The sequence below is a fragment of the Pogona vitticeps genome, chromosome 2 (genome assembly GCF_051106095.1).
Source record: "Pogona vitticeps strain Pit_001003342236 chromosome 2, PviZW2.1, whole genome shotgun sequence".
Taxonomy (NCBI): domain Eukaryota; kingdom Metazoa; phylum Chordata; class Lepidosauria; order Squamata; family Agamidae; genus Pogona; species Pogona vitticeps.
In genome coordinates, this window is record NC_135784.1 from 28,501,823 (window position 1) to 28,527,991 (window position 26,169).

The 26,169-nt window shown below is 45.0% G+C and overlaps 3 long non-coding RNA genes across 3 annotated transcripts; 2 read left to right on the forward strand and 1 right to left on the reverse strand.

Annotated features, from left to right (window-relative positions):
• The first annotated feature begins 4,490 nt into the window (after positions 1 to 4,490).
• LOC144587571 (uncharacterized) lies at positions 4,491 to 14,478 on the forward strand. Its single transcript, XR_013542717.1, has 2 exons — positions 4,491 to 12,551; positions 13,503 to 14,478. It is a non-coding gene; the product is annotated as an uncharacterized LOC144587571 (long non-coding RNA).
• Positions 14,479 to 21,866: 7,388 nt separating this feature from the next.
• LOC144587572 (uncharacterized) lies at positions 21,867 to 22,590 on the reverse strand. Its single transcript, XR_013542718.1, has 2 exons — positions 22,335 to 22,590; positions 21,867 to 22,266 (listed from the first exon to the last, which is right to left on the reverse strand). It is a non-coding gene; the product is annotated as an uncharacterized LOC144587572 (long non-coding RNA).
• A 69-nt stretch (positions 22,591 to 22,659) lies between these two features.
• Positions 22,660 to 26,169, forward strand: LOC144587573 (uncharacterized). The gene is made up of 2 exons (XR_013542719.1): positions 22,660 to 23,143; positions 23,738 to 26,169. It is a non-coding gene; the product is annotated as an uncharacterized LOC144587573 (long non-coding RNA).

Below are 26,169 nucleotides of genomic sequence, written 5' to 3' on the forward strand. Positions count from 1 at the left end.
CAGTGAGGGAAACTGAGAAGATGACCATCATGCGATCTTTAATCAGTGGTAGCCTGGCTGAGGTCTATGCCGAGATGCCTGAGGAACTGATGAAAGATTTTGCAGAGTTTAAAAAACTGGTGTTTGCAAGACATGGGATAAATGCGGAACAGCTGAGACAAAGATTTAGGTCAATCACCAAAAAGCCAGAGCAGACTTTTACCCAAGTGGGGGCCCAATTGGTGAGGCTGCTTGAGAAATGGCTATCGCAGGAGGGGACAGAGACCTTTCAACAGCTTAAAGATTTGATAGCGCTGGAACAGTTCTATTCAGTCCTGCATGGGGAATTGAAATTCCAGGTGAGGGAAAGGAAACCGAAATCTGTGGTGGAAGCTGCCGAGATCGCAGATTTTATTTCGCAAATAAGAAAGCCCTTGGGTGAGGGGAAATCTGTAGGTAAACCCAAAGAAACCTACAGCAAGTACTCTCAGGGACCAGGGAAAAACCAGCAAGGGGGAGGGGCCCATGGTGAAGGGAAGCCCTCAGACATGAAACCAAGACCTCAGATTTTGGAGGGAAAACTAAAACAAGATGAGAGAGAATCAAAATACACCAGAAAATGTTATTTCTGTCAGGGAAAGGGTCATCTAATCTCAGAGTGTGAGAAATTAAAGCAGCTAAAAGGAATTGTGCCTCAGGAGTCGAGTGGAACCAAGCCAAAAGCTGTGTTCTGTGTCCAGAAAGAGCAAGGCTCATTGTCACTGAGGGAGCCTGTTGCCATGGCGACTCAATCTGGAACAGTGACATCTGCTGATCAGGCTGAGGAAAATGGTCCTCTCGCGGAGGTAAAGCGCTGCTTGCTGGTGAAAACAGATTCTCAGTTGTTTGAGACAGCAGGGGTGGACGTAGGAATACTTGACCGTCAGTATAGGGGGCTGCGGGACACTTGTTCCCAGGTAACCCTGTGCCATCCAGATATTATTCCTAGGGAGTTTATAATCCCAAATGAGAGCATGAAGGTGGCAGGGATTGAGGGGCAGATAATCTCACTGCCAGTCGCGGAGGTACCTGTCAACTTTCAAGGCTGGAGGGGAGTTTGGCGGCTAGCAATTTCATCGACTCTGCCAGCAGCCGTGCTCGTGGGAAATGACCTGGCTGAACATGTGAAAAGGGTGCTAGTGATTACACGTTCACAAGCCACCACGGGGACAGTTCAAGGGGGTAATGATGAGCCAGCGACGGAAGCAGGTGGGGGGAGTTCAGAAGCTGTGGTGGAAACCTTAACCACAGACAGCAGATTTGGACAAGAGCAAAAGGCAGACGCCACTCTCCAAAAGTGTTTTGAACAGGTGACTGACGCCCAGCTAACACCTGAAACCCCAGTGAGATTTCTGGAGAAAAAGGGGATTTTATATAGAGAGACCCTGAGGAATATCTCAAAAGGGGGAGAGGGAATCAGAAGTCAGCTAGTGGTACCTGAAAAGTATCGCCCCATGATCTTACAAAGGGGGCACTCTGACATGTTTGCTGCACACTTAGGGGTGAACAAAACACAGCAGAGAATCACACAGAATTTCTACTGGCCTGACATAGGGAAGCAGATCAGGGAGTTCTGTAAACAATGTGATGTGTGTCAAAGGCAGGGGAATAGCCGCGATAGGACCAAAGCAAAGTTGTGCCCTTTGCCTGTGATTGACACTCCGTTCAAATGCATAGGGGTGGATATTGTGGGACCTTTGCCCAAGGCCACAAAGAGGGGGAACAGGTTCATTCTCACAATTGTGGACCATGCCACAAGGTACCCTGAAGCCATACCCTTGACTAACATTGAAACTAACACAGTGGCAGATGCTTTGGTGGGGTATATGTCCAGGATGGGATTTGCCTCAGAAATAATCACAGATTTGGGCGCATCGTTCACATCAAAGCTCATGAAACGTTTATGGCAAATCTGTGGAATTAAGCACAAGGAAACCACTGCCTATCATCCTGAAAGTAATGGGTTAACTGAGAAGTTCAATGGGACTTTAATGCGCATGATTAGGGCTTACTTGGCAGAGAATCCAAACAATTGGGACCAGAAGCTGCAATCCCTTTTGTTTGCTTATCGATCAGTGCCACAAGCCAGTACCGGGTTCAGTCCGTTTGAACTTTTATTTGGGAGAAGGGTGAAAGGGCCCCTTGATTTGATCAAACAAAATTGGGAGCAGATCACCCAGGATGACCCACAAGACGTTGTGACATACATAGACTCTTTAAGGAAAGACCTAAAGAGAAATCTAGAGCTGGCAACAGAAAACCTGCAAGCTCAGAAGGTCAGAAAGAAAGATTGGGATGACCAGGAAGGCAGGGAGAGGCACTTAAACCCAGGGGAGGAAGTGCTTTGGCCTAGGCCTTGCAGAGGGAACAAACTGCAGCTGGGTATCCCAGAAACAAAATATTTGGGTCACATAGTAGGGGGAGGAGTGATAAAACCCCTAGAGGCCAAGATAGAAGCAGTTTGTGATTGGCCCAGACCCAACACCAAGAAAAAAGTCAAATCATTTCTTGGGTTGGTGGGCTACTACAGAAAGTTCATCCCGAGGTTTAGCGAGATTGCGGCTCCGCTGACCGATCTGACGAGGAAGAAGACTGATGACCGCATCCCGTGGACCAGCGACTGTGAGGCGGCGTTCCAGAGGTTGAAGGAGGCATTAATCAATTGTCCAGTGCTGCGTGCTCCAGACTTCGACCGGGAGTTCATCATCTACACCGATGCGTCTAGCAGCGGGGTAGGAGCAGTTCTGTGCCAGGAGGATGAGAATGGTGACCAGCATCCAGTGTCCTACCTGAGTAGGAAACTTCAAAAAGGTGAGAGACATTTGGAAACCGTGGAGAAGGAGTGTTTGGCCATAGTCTACGCGATCCAGAAGGCCAAGCCTTACATCTGGGGAAGACATTTTGTTCTGTGCACTGACCATTCACCACTGCAATGGTTAAAGACAATGAAAACCCACAATAGCAAACTTATGAGGTGGGCTTTAAACCTGCAAGACTATGACTTTGAAGTGAAGGTGGTCAGAGGGTCAGTGAACTGTGTTGCTGACGCCTTGTCAAGAAGACCTGAAGAATGAAGACGGCGAAAGAAACATGGACTATGTATATATATTGATGACAAAAAGTTAAATGTACCTGGGTTTTTTGAATTTGGTTTGTATGAATAAAGGTAAATTGATGTAATGTATATGGTAAATGTTTAAATGCCTAATTGCTATGGTTAACTTAGAATGTAAGTATAAGTAAGTATGATATGGTATGTATAACTGTTGTTGTGTGTTTTATCCAGGTTGTTTTTTTGGGAAAAAGCACCTTAGCTTTCCCCCTACAAAACAACTTATAAAGAGGGGAGGTGTTACATACAGCACTGATGTTACCTGTCTGTCATGGGTTTGGAGGGAAAGTTCCATCCTATGGGGAGTGGAAGGCGGGACATCAGGAGGAGGGGCTGTACTGTATATATATGTTAAGCCTGTGTGGTGAAGTTTGGGAGACGCTGGGATGTGACGAAGCAGCAGCTGGGAAGAAGAAGCTGGTGTGGGAGTCTGTGTGTCAGACAGGGTACTACTGTGTGTCAGAGTACCAACCTGATAGGTTCAGGTGTCTGTTGGTTAGCCAGAACTGATAGGTTCAGGGTCTGTGCTTCAAGTTAAGGGTTCTGTGTGAACCAAACTGTGTTTATGTATGAGTGAAACTAAGCCACGTTACTATTTCTTATTCACCTGATTATTTTATTTTCCCTGTGTGTTGTATTTAAATAAACCTTGTTCTTTTATTTGTTTAAAAATCCATCCCTGGTCTGTGTGACTTCTTATAGGGAATGGTTGGTGGCAGCTTAGTTAAGTGTGGCAGATCCCAGTAGCCAAAGCCACAGTCCTCCAAAGCCATGAGTTAAAATTGGCAGATTTCCCCCACTTACTTGGAAAACTGAAATGGAACTTCCATTATAAAATCATGAATACAGTATGCAAAATTAATTTTCCGTCATATCAGCTTATCTTTCCATGGAAAATGCAGTACTTTCTCTCCACATAGGTCTTTTCAGGAGCGCTGATTATAGGAAACCTAGAAGTCCATCTTCTTCCCAGCCAGACGCCATCTAGCTAGCTATAGTTTACCTCAATTTTGTGTCCCTCCTCGAGTTATGTCAGACTACAACTCACATTATCCCCAGCCAGCATGGTTGAGGGACGGTGGGGCTACAGGCGATGAGGTTTGCGGGGCACCAAGTTGGAAAGGCATGGTTTACAATGACTGATAGTGAGCCTCGAGCAGCTGAAGTAAAGTTTTTGTTTCATTTTTTTAAAACATAGAATTATTATTTTACAAAAAACAAAACGGCACTGGAACCCCAAGATCCTATTGAGGAAAACTGCACACATTAAGTGGAGTCATGCAAACGGTTTCCTTCTTTTGCTTCCTGTCTGTCACATGACCAAGTATGCTATTTGCCCCACGGGTACCTGCAGGGGAGCATGGTGGACAGGAGGTACTGCCTGTTTTGCAGAAGAAACTTGGGGGGGGGCAGCCTGCAAAATAGGCAGAATCACCTGCACAATTACCCATAGGTGGTTGCATAGTTACTAGGATTGTGCCCAAAAAGCACTTCCCCCCCCAAAAAAACTGGAAATGACCTTCCAGTAACTTCCAGATTCTCACGGAAAGGCTGGTGAAGCTGCCACTGAGTCCTGGACCCAGCTGTATGCTGACGACCTGCCTGTCCCTTCCATAGACATTCCGGGTACATATTTGAGGTGGAGAATAGCAGAGCTACAGACTTGTGCGCCTTTATTGTTAGCTTTTAAGACAGAGCTGTATAATGTGCAGCTGAAGGTCGTCATTGTTAGTCGTTTAGTCGTGTGTGACTCTTCGTGACCCCATGGACCAGAGCACGCCAGGCCCTCCTATCTTCTACTGCCTCCCGGAGTTGTGTCAAATTCATTCTGGTAGCTTCAATGACACTGTCCAACCATCTCGTCCTCTGTCGTCCCCTTCTCCTCCTGCCTTCACACTTTCCTAACATCAAGGTCTTTTCCAAGGAGTCTTCTCTTCTCATGAGATGGCCAAAGTATTGGAGCCTCAGCTTCAGGATCTGTCCTTCCAGTGAGCACTCAGGGTTGATTTCTTTTAGAATTGATAGGTTAGTTCTCCTTGCAGTCCAGGGGACTCTCAAGAGCCTCCTCCAACACCACAAGGTAACTAGGTATAATATGAGTTCTTTGTAATTAGTTACCTTCCCCAATATCAAAGACAGAAATAATTTACGATTGGAATTCGATGAGAGAAAAGTTCCAGAGGTTGGTATAGTTTTGGATTATAACTTCAAAAAAAAAACCCCACAAACAAACAAACACACACACACACACACCGCCATTTAGCACAGAAGCTTCACTCATTTTGCAGTGTAAATTTTCTCTTATTTTTATAGTCATGTTAAACAGCGAAGGAGGAATATCTCATGATTAACATTGCTTTGTGTTATGACTCATGCATAAGATGTTTTGAAGAATTAAATGTGTCTCTACTGTCTTGGTTTGTTTTTGCTGCCGACAATTAACACCTTGGAACATTTAGTATTACCGTGGAAAAGAGAGACCATGAAAAGACAATGCAACAGAGATCACAATGCTAAAATCAGTTCATCCTTGGTGAATGCCATGATTACACATGGTGTGTTTATGCTGAAGCTACACCTTAAAAAAGAACTGTGGAAATACCCCATTGTGTTGGACTTCCATGTTTCCGAACTGTTGTTTCAAGAGAGGGAGAGGCAGTGAGAAACTCACCAGAAAGGAACAAAGGTATGCTTCTCTTTCCTCTTTCTGTCACTGAGATGATTCAGACTTGGTAGCCTTATGAGTAATGATCTTTTTCTAATTACATACCATCATCTTTGATTCCATTCCAAGGAGGAGCAATGTTATCTTATGCAGTTGCTGTAGGAATAATATTGTGATATTTACAGACCAAGGGCCAGTGGATCTCTCAGAAAATTCTAACCTTTGGCCCTTCCCTTCCACTCTGGTCACTGAAAATGTTAGTGTTAATTGGTAATCTTTTCTGCCCATCCTACTAACAGAGGAAGAGGAAAGGCCCCTTTTATTTGGGTTTGAACAAGGTTGGTAATCTGTTTATTTTGTGCCAGGGCATCCTTCTCAGGTCCTAGCTATTGTTGTTTGGGGGGGGGCATTGTTAAGATTAGGTTTGTGTGGGTGTAGGTGTGTTGTGTAGACTGTTCAGAATCCCCTTAGAACAAATTTCATCACGTTACTGTAACCAAGCAATTTTATTAATTAACCAAATATATGTACAAGAGTATGGTATAGCAGCCAGTTCAACTATATAAGAATGTATTGTCTGTGTCCTAATTCCCAAAATGGGTTGGTAGCTTCTCCTGCATTCTGTAGGCCACATAACATAATATCATCCTGAAAGCCTCTTTTCAGTCCATTCCCTGCTTGGCCAGGAAGCTCACTCTGGGGTCAGGAGGCCACTCACATCACCAAAAAAGAGGACATGCATCATCACAAGGGTTAGTTAGGCATCCTTCAGTCTCGAAAGACTATGGTGACGTGCTCTATATAGAGGACTTGGAACAGCGTCTAGTGTGGCTGAAGAGGCCAATTCGAGAGTGACAATCTCTTCCACACTGAAGACAAATCCAATCTGTCCCCTGTCCAGCTCCCTGGTTTTGCTGCTTTTGTGACTTCCTCTTTGCCTCGGCCTGCTGGACAAGGGTCTCTTCAAATTGGGAGAGGCCGTGATGCACTGCCTGCCTCCAGGCTGAATGGTCAGATGTCAGGGTTTCTCATCTGTTGAGGTCTATTCCTAAGGCCTTCAGATCCCGCTTGCAGATATCCTTGTATCGCAGCTGTGGTCTCCCTCTGGGGTGATTTCCCTGCACTAATTCTCCATACAGGAGATCCTTTGGGATCCGACCATCAGCCATTCTCACGCCGTGCCCAAGCCAACGTAGACGTCGCTGTTTCAGTAATGTATACATGCTGAATATTCCAGCTCGTTCTAGGACTACTCTGTTTGGAACTTTGTCCTGCCAGGTGATGCCAAAAATCCGTCGGAGGCAACGCATATGGAAGGTGTTCAGCTTCCTCTCCTGCCGTGCACAAAGGGTCCAGGACTCACTGCAGTACAGGAGTGTGCTCAGGACACAGGCTCTATAGACCTGGATCTTGGTATGTGTCGTCAGCTTCTTATTGAGTCATACTCTCTTTGTGAGTCTAGAGAACATGGTAGCTGCTTTCCCAATGCGTTTATCCAGCTCGACATCCAGGGACAGGGTGTCTGAGATGGTTGAGCCAAGGTACACAAAGTCATGAACAATCTCCAATTCTTGTGTGGAGATGGTAATAGAGGGAGGTGAGTCCACACCCTGGCCCATGACTTGTGTTTTCTTCAGGCTGATTGTTAGTCCAAAGTCTTGGCAGGCCTTACTGAAACGATTCATGAGTTGTTGGAGGTCTTCAGCAGAGTGGGCAACAATGGCTGCATCATCTGCGAAGAGGAAGTCCTGCATGCATTTCAGTTGGACTTTGGTCTTCGCTCTCATCTAGAGAGATTAAAGAGCTTTCCGTCTGATCTAGTCCGGAGATAGACACCCTTGGTTGCAGTTCCAAAGGCATGCCTCAGCATGACAGCAAAAAAGATCCCAAAAAGGGTTGGTGAGAGGACACAGCCCTGTTTCACTCCGCTTCAAATGTCAAAGGGATCTGATGTTGAGCCGTCAAAAACTACAGTGCCTTTCATTCCCTCATGGAAGGGTCTGATGATGTTAAGGAGATGAGGTGGACATCCAATCTTGGGAAGTATTTTAAAAAGGCTATCCCTGCTAACCAAATCATAGGCCTTTGTGAAATCTATGAAGGCCACTAAGAGTGGCTGTTGTTCCCTGCATTTCTCCTGCAACTGTCGGAGGGAGAATACCATGTCAGTGGTGGATCTATTAGCTCAAAATCCACAAGGGAGGCAGCTCTCTAAAAGAGGACCATCCTCCCTAAAGGAGGAGACACTGCCCCCTTAACATGGGGACTATCATGGGTGAGCACCTGGCCTTCCATATTCATCGTTATGCCACTGCCTAAGACCTTTACACTGTAGTTGCTGAGATCCCCCTCCCCTTTAATAAAGAATTCAAAGAGAAAACTGAAATGGGTGTCCAAGGGCAACGTCTGAGAAGAGAAACTGCAGAATCTACCCAGGAAAGGAGAACGTCAGTGCTGCCCGATGAGGAGTTAAAACTACATAGCCCGGCTGGTTTTGGGTGCCTTTGCCTTCAGTGCTTAAGAGGCTTTCTCAGTCTTTCATCACCATGTGTCTTCTTGGTTGCAACCCAGATAAACAAACTTGATGGAGAACTGCTTTGTTTTTAATACTTCACAATTTTCTAACACACGCCTTTGCCACAACAATCTTACCTCCACCCACTGTCAGTTTGACAGCACCAGCCTTTGACACCTGCCTGCAGCAACACTATATATAGGGGTGGTACCGGTGGCTGTTCCGAACGGTCCGTTTATGCCATCCCTCCTTTCCATCCCTCTTGTCTCCTGCGGCCTCCGTCCTGATCTTTCGGGAACTTGAGACATGGGCAAAAGAGCTGCTGCCACCACTCTCTGCTTCGCTCTATTCTTCCTTCAAACAGGTAAAGACAAGTTTGGGAGATGGGATTTCTTCGTATTCAATTTGTAAAGTTAGTTCAACTCCGAATTTTGCTTCGACCGGCAACTGGGCATGACAATCTCAGCTACTGTTGCACTTTCACCTGCAGTCAGCAAAGAACAGCCTCCATTTGCTTTTGGACTGTAACTCCCATCCGTGCGGAACAATAGGAGAGGTAGTCCGAAAACAGCTGGAGTGCCATGGTTTGCCCATCCCCTTGAAATAAACCCTTTTAATAGCAGACATATTTTAAAATGCTCTTATCAATTACAGTGGTGCCTCATATAGCGAGGTTAATCCGTTCCGGATTAACCTTCGCTATAGTGAAACATCGCTGAACGGATCAAAAAAACCCATTGGAACTCATTAAACATTGTTTAATGCGTTCCAAATGGGCCGAAAACTCACCATTCAGCGATGCTTCCTATGGCCGGCAGCCATTTTCGCACCCTCGTTAAGCGAGGGGAGGGCGCGAAAACGCTGCACGCGGCCATTTTGGGGCTTCCGGCGGCCATTTTGTCTGCCAAACAGCTGATCGTTGGGGCTTTGTTTTGCAAAGATCGGTAAGCGAAACGCTTGCCGATCTTCGCAAAGCGAGTTTCGCCCTATCTAAACGTCGTTGAGCGATCGCATTAGCGATCCCAAAAAAAGGGATCGCTATGCGATTTCGTCGTACGGTGCGCTCGTTAAGCGAGGCACCACTGTACTTCCTTCCACCTCCAGTCATTGCACTGGGGTTTCAATAGTGTTCTAGGTAGCTGTTCAAACTCTGGAATTCCCTGCTGCGGAAGGCTGGGTCCAGTCTCCTCTGGAGTGCTCTCCCACTAACAGGCGAAAACATGTTTATTCTGGTGTATATACTGTATTTGCCAGTCTGCTGTTAAAGGGAGTCTAACTGGCCAGCTGACCTGCCTTGTCTTGCAACGTTGTTGTTTCTAATCCATTTATTTTTACGTTGTGTTTTTAATCAAGATTTTGTTTTCAATCTGTGCACATTATTGTTGGAGCAGTTGTTTTAGTAGAAAACTGTGGGCTGTAAGGGTAGAGCTAGACAATAAATGAACGCACTTTATCTGTTTTTAGAAGAGGAGCATCCTCAAACCTCTGATTGTCATACCATGTGATTTCTTTTTCCTGAAATTTTTTTTCATGCAGCATGCATTGTTTGGTACTGGGTCACTGAAATGGAAACACACATTTAATCTGTGAGCCTGGTTGCTGACACATGTGAGCAAATCCCGGTATGTAGCCCCATCCCCACCCCAGGAGAGTAAAAAAAAAAATGCAGGCTGCTGAATCAGTCCATAGAAATAAATGAATATCGTGTTTTTGTAAAGTTAATGGTTTTTAATTGCCCATTTTCCAACTCTTGCTTTGGACACACAATTGTATTGCAAAGATTTATACAACCTCGGTCCAGGCTCCTTAAAGATCGTATCTCCCCATATGAGCCTTCTTGATGTTTAAGATCATCAGAAGAGACCCTCCTCTTGTCCCATTGCCAGCACTGGGAGGGCTGACAGGGACACCAGAGAGGACCTTCTCTCTGGCACCTCCCAGGTTATGAAACGCTCTCCCTCTGGAGAGCAGGCTGGCACCATCCCTTGTCATCATTCTGCTGACAGCTGAAGACCCATCTTTTCCAGCAAGTTTTTAATGATCATATTTAGTCCCTGAATGCCTGTTGAAAGTTGATAGTTTTTAAGGTTTACTTGCTTTTAATTTATTCAACTGCATTTTAATTAACATACAGTTTAATTGTTTTTTAAAATGTTTTTAAAATGTTTTTAATATTTTGAATTGCCTTGGGTCCCCTTATTGGGAAAAGGGCAGCCTATAAATAAAACAGACAAAGAAAGGCAGCGACACCGTCTCCCCATATTTCAAATCAATACTTCTTCTAATGTACTGTCAGGTCAATGACAACCTATGACAGTCCCTTCCAAGATTTTTTGATGCACTCAGTAAAGTAGGACCCCCATATCAGCTAGTGGTTGGTTCCTAGCCCCACCACGGATACCGAAAAGCACAAATAATAGCCAACACTGCATATTTAGCATGGTAAGGGGGGGGGGGGAGAAACCAAGAAAAAATATTTTCACAGGCATTAACTAGATGGCAATAGTTTTTTTTTATATAAATAAATAAATAAATAAATAAATAAATAAATAAATAAATAAATAAATAAATAAATAAATAAATAAATAAATAAATAAATAAATAAATATCATGCTTCACTAACATGTTTTCATAGCACAATCTCTGGCACCCCCTAATGACCAGTTCTGGCAAAATATGTGTAAATAGCTTTTTTTCTGGGTTTATTTTCTTAATATTTTTTATATTTTCAGATGTGGATAAGCGAAATCATGGATACTGATACCGCAGAAACGAGGGTCCTACTGTACTCAAAATCTCTCCTTCTGGAGGTGCTCTGGGACCATAGTCATGACTGCACTGGGGAGAGGGTACATATCAGCCACACCTGCTCTAAGTCAGTGGTCCCCAACCTTGGGCCTCCAGATGTTCTTGGACTGCAACTCCCAGAAGCCTTCACCACCACCTCTGCTGGCCAGGATTTATGGGAGTTGAAGTCCAAGAACATCTGGAGGCCCAAGGTTGGGGACCACTGCTCTAGGTGATCTCAGCAGGTGTCACGTTCCCGGGGGTTACAACAGCAGAGTCCGATAGGCCAGTCCTACGTCAGAAGTTCAGAGAATGCAGAGCCAATATCCAAAAACCAAAGCCAACTCACACAACATAGTCCGGGGTCAGAGTCAAAGCCAAGGGTCCAAAGAACAAGGTTCAAGGTAGTCAGGAGTGTGGATGCGAGCCAGAGGTTTGACTTGTTGTTTCCACAAACTTCCAGCCATCTGGGTGCTGCTTATATAGTAAAAACAGTCACTGAACTGCTGGAAGCCTTTTCATCCTGTCAGAACTCAGGGCTAATTGACTGGATGTTTCTGCGGGAAGCCTTCAAGCGATCCTCTGACCTTTTTGTCATAAGTCTTCCCCGAAGCCTGGCCCTCAACCTATCTACTGGGGGAGGAGAATCTGGGGACAATTCAGCTGTTTGTGTTTCTAATTGCTAAGCATTCTCCTCAGCTACAGTTAACCCCTCAGGTTCCGGATCTTCGGCTGAACTCATGACAGCAGGCTCCTCTCTCAGGACTTCTTGTGAGGATTCAGACTCCCTGCCAATGGATCCGCTGGCAGGCTCTCCTCCCCATTGAGCTACCCCAGCACTGGCTCAGATCAAGCCTACATTTATTCCTCAAAGACAAAATCACGGCTTTTGAGTGACGATTTGCTATGAGCAATCAAACATACCCTCCAGAGGAGTTAGATTATAATACCCTTAATCCTGTGGTAGCATTTGTATTGGTGGGTTATTGGGAAAAAGCTGCTATATAAGCAATTTCAGTGCTGCAGGGTTTGGGGCAGTGGTTGGGAAATGACTCCAAAAATATTGAAAATGTGCCAACTTTCACCATATCTTTGTTACATGGAGATGCAGAAAGCCTTGAGAGTTACATTTATCTCTACAGGAAGTATCCAAAGCCCCTCGTACTGATGACTTCTTCTGGAAGAGAACTGCTGCCTCTCCATCTTGTTTCTTATGCATTTATCTAACGTTTTCCAAACTTTCAGCCCAGTTGCCGCCTACGCTTACGAGCCTCTGTGGTCTCATCCTCCTGCTTTCTCTCTTTGCCCCATTTCCTCAGCTCTGTGCCAGGATGTCGCAGGACCAGTGGGGCTTCAGTGTTACCAGTGCAACTTCGGCCAATCCTGCGCAGAATCCTCCTCCCTGGTGACCTGTAAGGAAGGAGAGAGATGCACCAGTGTAAAAGCGCTCTCAGGTTTGTTCCGCATGGCCAGGCTTGCCCCCTCCTCCAAGAGATTATTTGGGGCCTGTCCATTAAGAAGGTGCCGTCTGTGTTTAGGAACAGGTCTGGCCCTTTTATTCTTAAAGGCAGACCGGTCCATCTTATTGACTCTCTATGAAGCTGCCTCATTAAATAGGGTCATAAACTAGATATATTTGCATGATGAGCCATTGTGCCTGTTGTGCTTAGCTTTCCATGATAATTGCAGCCTGGGGGGGGGGGATATCCCATCTGGATTGAGAATGAGATATAGGGCAAAAGTCATTCTAACCTTTTTTTCTCCCCATCGTGGTCCTGATCCAGACTGGGGGGCCTGTACCTTCTGTTTGTACTGGGGGGAGCTTTCCTCCCCATCCAGTGTATATAACAAATGAGAGAGATCTAGATGGGGGGGAACACTGTAGGCGGGTGATCAGTTAAAACCTCCCTATTGCCATCTCTTGGTTCCAGTTTATAGTGGACCCTCTACTTGCAGAATTTATCCATGTTGGAACGGTGGCTGCAGGTCAAAAAGTCTGTAGGTCGAGTCTCCATTCACCTATAATGCACTGAAAACCGATTAAGCCATAATCGGCCGTTTTTTCCCGTTTTTGTTCCATTTTGGTTTTTTTCTGGTCTTTAGTTCGATTCTCCGGCTGCAAGTCGAACCTAAATTTTGCAGCCAGAGAAGTCTGTAACTCGAAAAGTCTGTAAGTCGAGCCGTCTGTAAGTCTAGGGTCCACTGTATTTGGCTCCCTATATCTGAAATTTCTTTTTAAAAGCTCTTTATGTAGTTACTTCATGCTGCCTGAAGGGTATGTCCAGGGCAGTTTGTGGACTGTGCATTATGTGTTCCTTGAAGACAGACCTATACACATGCACGCATGCACACACACCCTTCTATACTATCTCAGCCCTAACGTTCTGCCCTGTTGCCATTTGCAGATTATAAAGTACATGACTCCATCTTGGCCAAGGGCTGCCTCTTAGCTGCAAAATGCAACCATCAAGACAGCCTCAATCACTTTAGCAACCCATTCCGGGTCATTTACTCCTGCTGCAACAGCAACTACTGCAACAACAGGATCTCTGGGGCAGCCCCTGTGCTTTCCACGCACCGCTTCTTGCTCTTTGGGGCCACCTTCTTAGCCATCCTATCAGCTACCCTTTCCTGAAGCTACCACCACCACCACCACCTCCTTCTGCTTGCTTCCTGGGAAATGTTCTACTCCCATCGCTACCAGCAATGACTGAAGGCTAAGGCTCAGCTACCTCACCTCCACAGGTATGGACACACCTTGGGGCTAAAAATCCGCAGAAATGAACACTCCGGTGGCCGTTCTTTAAGAGTGTAGGAAGGTGGTCTTGGAGCTGATTTCTCTTGGCAGGCTGGCTGCAGATGTCTCGTTGGCCACTGGGTGATCAGAATTGCTATACTAAAGCAGTCTTTCAGTCTGATCTACAAAGACACTCATGCGTTTCAGCTGTTCTCCGACTCCTCCCCAGCACAGCTTGTCTCAACTTCAGGTTTCCAGATGTCCTTGGACTACAAAGATGCACGGGCATCCAAAGTTGGCCAAGCTGCTGGATTTCTGTCTCCAACATGGAGATGGTACTAATACGGATCTACCTCACAGGGCTGTTGTGCAGATCAATGCAATAAGACAAGCTGGTGCTGGAGAACTGCAATCCTCCAGCAGGTAGCATATGACAACTCCCTTTGTGACTGACTAGCTAAGACTGATGAGAATGGAAGGCCATCAACATCCAGGCAGGATGTCCGAGGGTGCTGACCCTGAGAGAGAAGAGAGAGAACTAGGAGGCAGGACTTCTCGGCAACCACACCCAAACTTTGGAATCAACCACCTCCGCACATCCGCTTGGCCCCCCTCACTGGAAGACCTTTACAAAATCTCTAAAATGAATGAATAAATAAATAAAATAACATAAATAAGCCTCCAATTCCTTGAGTACCGTATTTGCCGGCCTACAAGATGACTTTTCGGCCCTGAAAAACATGCCTCCAAGTGGGGGGGGGTCGTCTTGTACGCCGGGTGCATGTCTAGCAAACCCTCCCTCTCTCCCAGCGAAGCCACTTACCTGGTAGTAAGACCAAGTAGAGCCCTGCTCCTAGCCTGGAAACAGCCTGACTCTAGCGCCGAACAGCTGACTGTCGGAACAGCAGAGAGGAGGCAGCCATTTTGAGATGCAACCACATGGCTGCTGCCTCTCAAAATGGCTGCCGCCTCTCCAAAATGGCTGCCGCCTCTCTGCTGTTCCTTCTTCCAGCAAACCCTGGCTCTCTCCGAAAAGGAACCAAAAGGGGCAAAAGGAACTCTCCCCATGATGCAGCCAAGGCAGAATCACGCATGCGGAAGAGGGGGTAGTCTTATACAGCAAATATATAACAAACTCTACATTCTGAGTGGGAATGTTGGGGGGTGGTCTTATACACCCAGTCGCTTTATACACCGGCAAATACGGTAATCAACGCCAGCAATATATGACAAATTGGGTTGGTAGAAGAGGGCACACCATTTTTGCAGGAGGACATGAGGGTGGGCAAACTTTTAGTAACTGATATGAACACGGCATCCCACCTAGACTTCTGCCGTTTCTCACTTGATGATAGAATGTACCACTGATAGAGAAATACCGGTCTGTGCTATTATACAATATTGAAGTCATAGATAGAATGTGGTGGAATCCATAAACCATTCCAGTGATGGCCTCTCCAGCAGGGTGCCCTCCAAATAGTTCAGACTACACATTTATTTGGGATTGATGGGAGTTGGATTCAACACCGGGGAACACTGCAATATTGTAAATCCAGCTGAACAATGTATGAACTCTCATGAAAGACTTTACAAGAATACAAGATCCCGTTGTATGACTACTATTATATTTAGCTCTTAGGTAAAGTCTGAAACCAGCAGTCCCCAACCTTTTTGGGACCGTGGACCGGCTGAACCTCTGAGGAAGGCAGGGCACCCCTCTGCACACTTGCTCAGGAGCATGAGCAAAGCAGTGGGGGGTGCCCGCTTGCACCGGTGTGAGCGCTCCCCCACCCCATCATGCATGCGCAGGAGCACCTGCCCACCCCTTCATGCGGGCGCATGCGTGAAGGGGTGAGGGAGTGCTTACGCCAGCACTGGCACATGCATGCATGTGCAAAGCAGCTGTGGGGAGGGGAGTGTGTGCGGGGGGACGGGAGGTGTCTCCACGGCCCAGTCCAGCTCAGGCCACGGATGAGAGGTTGACAATCTCTGCCATAAACGACACCCACCCGCTTGGCGATGTCATGTTTCACTTCCCCATGAACTCTGGGCACTCTCTTGATATGAGAGAAAGAGAGAGATTCTACATATCAGCAGATATTCATCCTATATAAGATCTGATCTGCTGACAAAGACTAAGTATACTGCAAGTGTTAAGGAGGGTGGTGAAAAAAATCTTGCCCGGCACAAAGATAATCTGATTGCCCATAAAGATTCAGGCAGTGTGTCTAATCTTTTGCAACAAAAAGGCGGCGTCAGATACAGATCTCACAAATATGCAAAGTCTCTCAAAAGATAGCAAAACAAAAACGCCTTGAGGAGAAAAAAAAGTAACTACCTACAGGTAATGTAGTAAAAAGTAATGTAATTACCTGTAACTAGTTACTTTGGGTAACAAGTACTGTAATAGAACTAGGAACTAATGGATACAAAATTACTCTTTAAAAGCAAAAAAAGAGCAAAGTGTCCTGCTTACATACTACCCCATAAGTACTTAAAGCATTCTTTGGGCACTTTTCAAATTTATTATGCAGTACATTGCCCCCATCCACCAAGTTGGGTACTCGATTTACTGACCCCAGAAGTATGGAAGGCTGAGTCAGCTACCTGGGATTGACCTGGGTCATGAGCAGAGCTTTGGCTGTACTGTAGTGGTGCCGTTTAACTACTGTACCACAACACTCACTTTAGGTGTGATGAGTTATGCCTAAGTTACTTCAATGTAATTAGTAATAAGCTATGTACTTTCCAAAGCCCTCTTTAATCAGTATTTTCAGGCATTTTGAGATATATCCTGATGAGAATGTTCTGGATTTACGTCATACTTGGCAATCCTACATGGCCAGAGAATGTGTTAGTTCTGTCTTCTCTGTTTTTACCAATCTTTCCAAGGTGCAATATTAACAATTGGCCACTGTAGGGAACCAAAGGACATTATATTTTTTCTAGTCCTTCCATGAAGTTAACTGGAATGTGTTGATGACCCGCCATGCAAAAAAAAATTACTTGCAGATTGGACAGAGACAGGGGCGGATTAAGACCATTAGAAGCCCTAAGCACTTAAAAGATTTTGGTGCCCCCATATATATGTAATTTAGAATATAAACAATAATGAAACATAAAATAAAATGTTATTTATCAAAATTAAACAAAACCTAGAGTAAGATGGAAAATAATCGACCACACAGGGTAACAGAGCTGGAACAATAAGGCTGGCTGGTAGGCAAGGCAAGGCTGCACGCACAGGCCAAAGCAGAAGACATTTTGGGTTGCTGAGGCAAAGTCTTGGAGGGAAAACCACTCTTTAAATAGGCCTTCCCTCCAGCTGGGCCCCTCATGAGTGGCCTAGTAGCTCCTAACCAGGCCAGGAACTGAGCCTGCAAACACCAGGCAATTCCTGGGTCAGGCGCTGGCCCTGATCCTGCAGTTACCTTACCAGGGCCACGTAGGCACAGATCCTGACACAAAGCTACAATTTTAGCACGTGCGTTGTTGCCTGTTGGCACGCTGGACGCTACGTGAGCTACTAGCGCCCCTGCACAGTCTCATTCTCAGTGGACAACTGAACGGGACAGCCGAGATGAACAAGACTTAGAAGTTAGACAAGAATGATCGCGTGAGCCTCTGTGGACTGTGGGGCAGTTAAACTTCAGCAGATTCTAATTTTCTTCTGTTCCCAAGATTAAGGTATATCATTAACCTCTATCATTGCTATTATTATTATTTTTACTTCCGCCAAGGAGGTTATGTTTTTGTCGGAGTATGTGTGTGCTTGTTTTTTTATCCTACTGATGTTGTCCAGATTGTATACAAATTTCACAGACTGCATACAAAGTTTCCCCTGATTTCATATATGGGGGGGGATTTCCCCCCTCGATTTCATGACTCTCTGAGTGCTCTTGTTCTTATTGTATATACCGTATCTGTATGTAACTTTTTCATGGATGCCCCATTTGCAGTATTGCACCATATGGCCCATGGTAAATTTGGCTATGGAAAATTTCTGTGGTGCCCCCTCTTTCCTTGATTACCTTAAACATGTGCTTATTGTGCTTAATGGTTAATCCACTGCTAGACTGAGATAATGATTGTGGAAACCTGGCTACCAAGAAGTGAGAAGCAATGTCGTTATTTAGTCGTTTAGTCGTGTCCGACTCTTCATGACCCCATGGACCAGAGCACACCAGGCCCTCCTATCTTCCACTGCCTCCCGGAGGTCTGTCGATTTCATGTTGGTTGCTTCGCAGACACTGTCCAGCCATCTCATCCTCGGTCGTCCCCTTCTCCTCTTTCCGTCACACTTTCCTAACATCAAGGTCTTTTCCAAGGAGTCTTCTCATCAGATGGCCAAAGTACTGGAGCCTCAGCTTCAGGATCTGTCCTTCCAGTGAGCACTCAGGGTTGATTTCCTTTAGAATTGATAGGTTTGTTCTCCTTGCAGTCCAGGGGATTCTCAAGAGCCTCCTCCAGCACCAAAATTCAAAGGCATCAATTCTTCGGCGGTTTGCTTTCTTTATGGTCCAGCTCTCACATCCATACATCACAACAGGAAAAACCATAGCTTTGACTATGCGGACTTTTGTTGGCAAGGTGATGTCTCTGCTTTTTAAGATGCTGTCAAGATTTGCCATTGCTTTCCTCCCAAGAAGCAGGCGTCTTTTAATTTCGGGGCTGCTGTCTCCATCTGCAGTGATCATGGAGCCCAAGAAGATAAAATCTGACACTGCCTCCATATCTTCCCCTTCTAATTGCCAGGAGGTGATGGGACCAGTGGCCATGATCTTAGTTTTTTTTTATGTTGAGCATCAGACCATTTTTTGCACTCTACTCTTTATGCGGTTCTTCCTCACTTTCTGCATATGTGAGGCTGTTGATATTTCTTCCGGCAATCTTAATTCCGGCTTGGGATTCATCCTGTCCAGCCTTCCGCATGATGTATTTTGCGTATAAGTTAAATAAGCCGGGGGACAATATACAGCCTTGTCATACTCCTTTCCCAATTTTGAACCAATCAGTTGTTCCATATCCAGTTCTAACTGTTGCTTCCTGTCCCACATATAGGTTTCTCAGGAGATAGATAAGGTGATCAGGCACTCCCATTTCTTTAAGGAATTGCCATAGTTTGCTGTGGTCCACACAGTCAAAGGCTTTTGCATAGTCTATAAAGAAGAAGTAGATGTTTTTCTGGAACTCTCTGGCTTTCTCCATAATCCAGCACATGTTTGCAATTTCGTCTCTAGTTCCTCTGCCTCTTCGGAATCCAGCTTGTACTTCTGGGAGTTTTTGGTGCACATACTGCTGAAGCCTGCCCTGGAGGATTTTGAGCATAACCTTGCTAGCGTGTGAACTGAGTGCAATTGTACGGTAGTTGGAGCATTCTTTGGCACTGCCCTTCTTTGGGATTGGGATGTAGACTGATCTTTTCCAATCCTCTGGCCACTGTTGGGTTTTCCAAACTTGCTGGCATATTGAATGTAGCACCTTAACAGCATCATCTTTCAAGATTTTAAATAGTTCAACTGGAATGCCATCACCTCCACTGGCCTTGTTGTTAGCCAGGCTTTCTAAGGCCCACTTGACTTCACTCTCCAGGATGTCTGGCTCAAGGTCAGCAACTACATTGTCTGGGTTGTCCGGGATATCCACATCTTTCTGATATAATTCCTCTGTGTATTCTTGCCACCTCTTCTTGATGTCTTCTGCTTCTGTTAGGTCCCTCCCATTTTTGTCCTTTATCATGTCCATCTTTGCACAAAATGTTCCTCTAATATCTCCAATTTTCCTGAACAGATCTCTGGTTTTTCCTTTTCTGTTATTTTCCTCTATTTCTTTGCATTGTTCATTTAAGAAGGCCCTCTTGTCTCTCCTTGCTATTCTTTGGAAGTCTGCATTCAATTTTCTGTAACTTTCCCTATCTCCCCTGCATTTTGTTTCCCTTCTCTTTTCTGCTATTTGTAAGGCCTCGTTGGACAGCCACTTTGCTTTCTTGCATTTCCTTTTCTTTGGGATGGTTTTTGTTGCTGCCTCCTGGACAATGTTATGAGCCTCTGTCCAAAGTTCTTCAAGCACTCTGTCCACCAAATCTAGTTCCTTAAATCTGTTCTTTACTTCCACTGTGTATTCATAAGGGATTTGGTTTAGATTATACCTGAGTGGCCCAGTGGTTTTTCCTACTCTCTTCAGTCTAAGCTTGAATTTTGCTATGAGAAGCTGATGATCAGAGCCGCAGTCAGCTCCAGGTCTTGTTTTTGCTGACTGTATAGAGCTTCTCCATCTTTGGCTGCAGAGAATATAATCAATCTGATTTCGATATTGCCCATCTGGTGATTTCCATGTATAGAGTCGCCTCTTGTGTTGTTGGAAAAGAGTGTTTGTGATGACCAGCTTATTCTCTTGACAAAACTCTATTAGCCTTTGTCCTGCTTCATTCTGAACTGCAAGGCCAAACTTCCCTGTTGTTCCTTTTATCTCTTGGCTCCCTACTTTAGCATTCCAGTCCCCTAGAATGAGAAGAACATCTTTCTTTGGTGTCAGTTCTAGAAGGTGTTGTAAATCTTCATAAAATTGTTCAATTTCAGTCTCCTCAGCAATGGTGGTTGGTGCATAAACTTGGATTATTGTGATGTTGAAAGGTCTGCCTTGGATTTGTATTGACATCATTCTATCATTTTTGAGATTGTATCCCATTACAGCTTTTCCCACTCTTTTGTTGACTATGAGGGCCACTCCATTCCTTCTATGGGATTCTTGCCCACAATAGTAGATATGATAATCATCTGAGCTGAATTCGCCCATTCCTGTCCATTTTAGTTCTGATGCCCAGGATGTCGATGTTTATTCTTGCCGTAACCTTGACAGCATCTTAAAAAGCAGAGACATCACCTTGCCAACAAAAGTCCGAATAGTCAAAGCTATGGTTTTTCCTGTTGTGATGTATGGAAGTGAGAGCTGGACCATAAAGAAAGCAGACCACCAAAGAATTGATGCCTTTGAATTGTGGTGCTGGAGGAGGCTTTTGAGAGTCCCCTGGACTGCAAGGAGAACAAACCTATCAATTCTGAAGGAAATCAACCCTGAGTGCTCACTGGAAGGACAGATCCTGAAGCTGAGGCTCCAGTACTTTGGCCATCTGATGAGAAGAGAAGACTCCTTGGAAAAGACCTTGATGTTAGGAAAGTGTGACGGAAAGAGGAGAAGGGGACAACCGAGGATGAGATGGCTGGACAGTGTCTGCGAAGCAACCAACATGAAATTGACAGACCTCCGGGAGGCAGTGGAAGATAGGAGGGCCTGGCGTGCTCTGGTCCATGGGGTCACGAAGAGTCGGACATGACTAAACGACTAAACAACAACAATAAAGCTTCCCAAGGTTCATATATCTTACATTCCAGGTTCCTATGCAGTATTTTTCTTTGTAACATTGGACTTTCCGTTCACTTCCAGGCACGTCCACAGCTGAGCGTCCTTTCGACTTTGGCCCAACCACTTCGTTAGCTCTGGAGTTACTTGTACTTGTCCTCCGCTCTTCCTCAGTAGCATGTTGGACGCCTTCCGACCTGAGGGGCCCATCTTCCAGCATCATATCTTTTAGCCTTTTGTTTCTAATTATGGGGCGTTCTTGGCAAAGATACTGAAGTGGCATTGCCATTTCCTACTCCAGGTGGATTGCGTTTAGTCAGAACTCTCCACTATGTCCTGTCCATCTTGGGTGGCCCTGCACGGCATAGCCCATAGCTTCTCTGAGTTACTCAAGCCCCTTCGCCACAACAAGGCAGTAATCCATGAAGGGGGAGAAGCAATGAGTTCCTTTTAGATTTGAGGTTCAAATCTCTGACCCAAACACCATGCAAGCTTGCAGCTCATCGGTTTATTTGCAATAATTGATAATGTAGCACCGAGCTGCCCTCCTTAGGCCAAGGACAGCCACTGCAGATTCATTTAGATTTTATCTGAAGCCCAAAACACTAGCTGAAGATTTCAGGAACTATTCCATTTGTTAAGCCAGAACCTGTTTCCTAAAAAGCTGAACCTGTTTCCTAAAAAGTAGATGACTGGGCCGGCTCTACCAAGAGGCAGAGTGGCAGCAGATTTGGAATGTCCGCAAGTTATTTCTTTTCTGTTTGTTGCATTTTTTGTTACTGCAAGGAAAGGTGTTCATGGAATGTTCTTCCTTATGTACCAAAATAACATGTCATATTTTGAGTGCCACACACCTTGGCTGGGGATGGTTGTGCTGTTCTGGTTCTGGCAGGAAAATACCGCAGGACATTCTTGGGAGTTTACGGATGCACCCGGCAAGAATGTACCTTTTATACATTGCTCCTCCGGATTAACTAAAGCAGTGGTTCTTAACCTTTTTGAAAGAAACGCCCCTTGAGCCATTGAGGAAGTTATCATCACCCCCCTCCCTGAGGTGATGATATCTTACCTACCTACCTACCTACCTACCTGCCTGCCTGCCTGCCTGCCTGCCTGCCTGCCTGCCTGCCTGCCTGCCTACCTACCTACCTACCTACCTACCTACCTACCTACCTACCTACCTACCTACCTAGTCTCCCTCCCCACCCGGGTGCGAGGCAGCACTTCAGGGGGTGAGGATGAGGACCCAAGAGACCCTTTCCTTCCACCCGATCCACACTCAGTGCTGCCCTGAAGGAAGAAGGCGGGACGTGGCAGGTAGAAAGAGCTGGATCATCTGGCGGCGGCAGCAGCACCGGACCTACTGCCAGCACTGCAGCTGCAGTTGCCTTCACAGGTTTGGCTCACTCCAGCGCCCCCCCCTACCATCCCCCTTCTGTTCTTTCACCCCCACACCGCCCCTTTTCCTTCTACCGCCCCCCTGAAAAATGATATCGCCCCCTGGGGGGCATTATTGCCCACGTTAAGAACCACTGAACTAAAGGAATCACGCCTTTTCCTTCAAGAACAAAGAGGTCACAAATTCATATGGCCACCTTAAGTTGGAAGCAACAACAATTCGTAGGGCTGCTGTAAGTTGGAAGTGGCCTGATGGCACATAATAACAATAGTCTCTCTCTACGTATATCTGTTTTTCTGCGCAGGTCTGTTTCTGACCTAGGCTCACTTCTGGCTGGTTCCTAGAAGCAAAATGTTCGCAAAAGATACAATACATGGAAAGGTCAGCAGCTGCTTCCACTCACAAGGCCTTCACCAGTTTAACAACATGTCTGAACAGATCTTACCATCCAGGTTGCCTCAAATATGACCCTTGAAGTTATTCTCTGTATTTTCTGTTTGTTTCACAAAGCTTAGATCTCTGGGAGTGTCCTTTTGGGAAACTGGTTCCAGGTACGGGATTTCCTGATTCTTTTGTTATTGCAACAACACATTGCAGGACAATTCTGTTTGTTTTTCCCAAATAGGCTTATTTTTAGTTTATCCTACCTAATAACAAAAGTTCTCTGGGTGGTGTAAGATGCATGGGGAAAATATATATAAAGGAGAAACAATGAAACAATGGGTGAGAGACAGCAGGTGACAAAACCCTAAATAAAAGCAGTAGCAAAGGACTAGCAGGCGAACTGTAAAGGAAAACCCAAAAGCAAAACCAAGAAAGCACTCAAACAGGAAAGCACTGGGTTTCAAAAAATAATTTGCAGCTAGAAAGATTATAATTATATATGCAGCCTAATTCTTCCTCTTTTAAACAAATGCAAGACAAAAGGTTTAGCAGAGTAAATGAAGATTCCCGCATAATATAGCCCCAAGCAATGTGTGACTGTAGAACTAGGTGTTAAACATATTCCCGTTAAACATCTCTCTCTTTCCATCTGTAAAATGCCTTTCATTTATGTTGTGTATATTAATCATATTAATTAATCATATTAATCATAATTAATCATATTAATTGTGTAATTAATCACATCTCTTCTTTCTTCAGAGGAGTTCAAGGTGGCATACATGGCTTTCATCCTTTTCTTCTTCTTCTTCTTTTAATCCTGACAACAACACTGGGCTCAGCTGCTTTGGACCACTGCACTGGAAGAAATGAAAGATATAAAACAAATAGGCAGATGAATTGATGGAGAGATGGACCAGATATACAGTAGGGGATGGAGAGATGGACCGGACAAATGACAGGGCAAAGGCCACTCAGCAAGTTTCATGACTCAAAGGGGGCTTGAGACTTTCAATAACGTAAGTTCCAGTCCAACCTTCCCACCACTCCTGTGTAGTAAGTAAACAAGAACCAGCCTGCCTTGCATTTGGTCTTGCTGTCTTAAGAGCCTCGTGGCGCAGTGATTAAAACGCTGTACTGCAGCTAAAACTGTGCTCACGACCTGGGGTTCAAATCCCAGGTAGCCGGCTCAAGGTTGACTCAGCCTTCTATCCTTCCGAGGTCGGTAAAATGAGTACCCAGCTTGCTGGGGGGGGGGGGAATGTGTAGCCTGTATAATTAAAAATTGTAAACCGCCTGGAGAGTGCTTGTAGCGCTATGGGGCGGTATATAAATAAGTCCAATAAATAAATAAATAAATAAATAAATAAATAAATAAATAAATAAATAAATAAATAAATAAATAAATAAATAAGGATCAGCATTCTTTCTGAGTAAAGAAGCTACACTCTCTGCATCACACTCTGTCAGGTGCCTTCTCAGATCTTCTTTATTGCTGAGTAGACCAGCAACACCTTGCATTTGTATTTGTATTCTACAGCCTTAAAGACATGCTTTGCTTTTGAGGAACCTAGCAGAGACCTACATTTCATCTTAAAACATTTCATCTTAAAACATACATCTGGCTGCTTTCTCTGTTTCAGAGATCTTCATTCTTTAAGTTCATAAAATCCTTCCCGCAAGGAGAAACCAGCTGTCAGACTCAGAACATGTTGGAACAGATCTCCAATCCACTTGTTTGATCTGCTCTGCAAATGGTGCGTGTGATCGCTAAACCTGAACCAAAGTGGCTGGCTGGCTGTCAATTTGGCATTTATTTTCAATCTCCCAACATCGCGAAGTGAGTTAAAGTTGATGGCTTAGTCACTTCGCAGTACTGGAAAACTGAAAACTTCCTCTCCTCCTCCATAAAGAGGCAGAGGAAGGAAACAGGGTTCTGGTGTTTTGGGGTGTTTTTTTTTTTAAGAATTTAAATCATTTTATTGCTTTACCTGCCATTAGGACAATCTATAACAAAAGGAATATATTAGCACATATAGTAAGTCAGACTAATAGTCCAGCAACAATACAAAAATGGTCCTCTGGTTTACTATAGCATTCTAGTGCAGTAGATTGTGTTTTTTTAATTTGCTAAGGTGACCTAGCCAAAAAAAAAAAAAAGATTACTCAGGGGTGGGGGTGGGGAATTAAAAATTGACAGCTTCCTCCAAAAGAAGGAGGAGACAGAGGGGGCAATGAGGGAGTTTTTTTCCTCCTTAAAGGCTGGCCAAATAGGGTCACAAGGTGCGTAAGTCATGTGGGTGTAAAGATCTCACTGAATAACATATCACACCTTATAGTGACTCTGTTTAGACCGATCCAGCCTGTTGTAATAGATCCACATAGCTAAGCCCTAAGGTTACTTTAAAGGCTGAGCACATATACCCACACCCACTGGAACCAGGCCTCAGTGGCTTAATGCAATAGGGTTTATAGGTGTTGTATACTTGTGTAACTTTGTGAATTGTTATGTGCCATCATGTTGTTCCAAACATTCAAGCTTAATAGGGGTATCAGTGTATGTGAGATGTTCAAGGAATTGTCTACCATTGCCACCTCCCATGATCTGAACCCAGACATTCTTAACCCTAGGCTGACTCTCTGCCCTCTACACTGTCTCTCACAACAGAGTGCAACCTTGGGACATCCAAAGGCCAGGAATGAGGAGAGAGGAAGGAACTGGGGAGGGAGCCCAGTAGGTATATGCAACTTTACCTGTGGGTCATGCATCCCCTTATTTGTCTGTAGCCCTCCTCACCTCTGGAATGTAGCCCTCAAGACTGTTTGGTATTCATCTCTTGGGTCAGAGATGGTCTTTAACCTCCTGCTACATTACACTAAGGCTCTTATCAAGTTAACAGGCCCAAGCGCACCACAGCATTCCTTCAACTATCTACACATCCCCTCAACCTGTTACAGGCTGTACTTATTTACTCTGCCATAGCCTCTCCTACAGGGGCACTAGAAGGCATTCTAACGAAATGGGCTGTATTCATTTTATTTACCCTTAATTGAATGTTTAATCTCACTATGGGATGGGGTGTTATAGTAGAAGGATGGGAAGCACCCATAAATAAACATTTTTCTATGTCTCTGCACGGAGCGGTGCTGTCACAGAATATTCCTTCCACAGCATGAGTTTTCTAATCTGACTCTG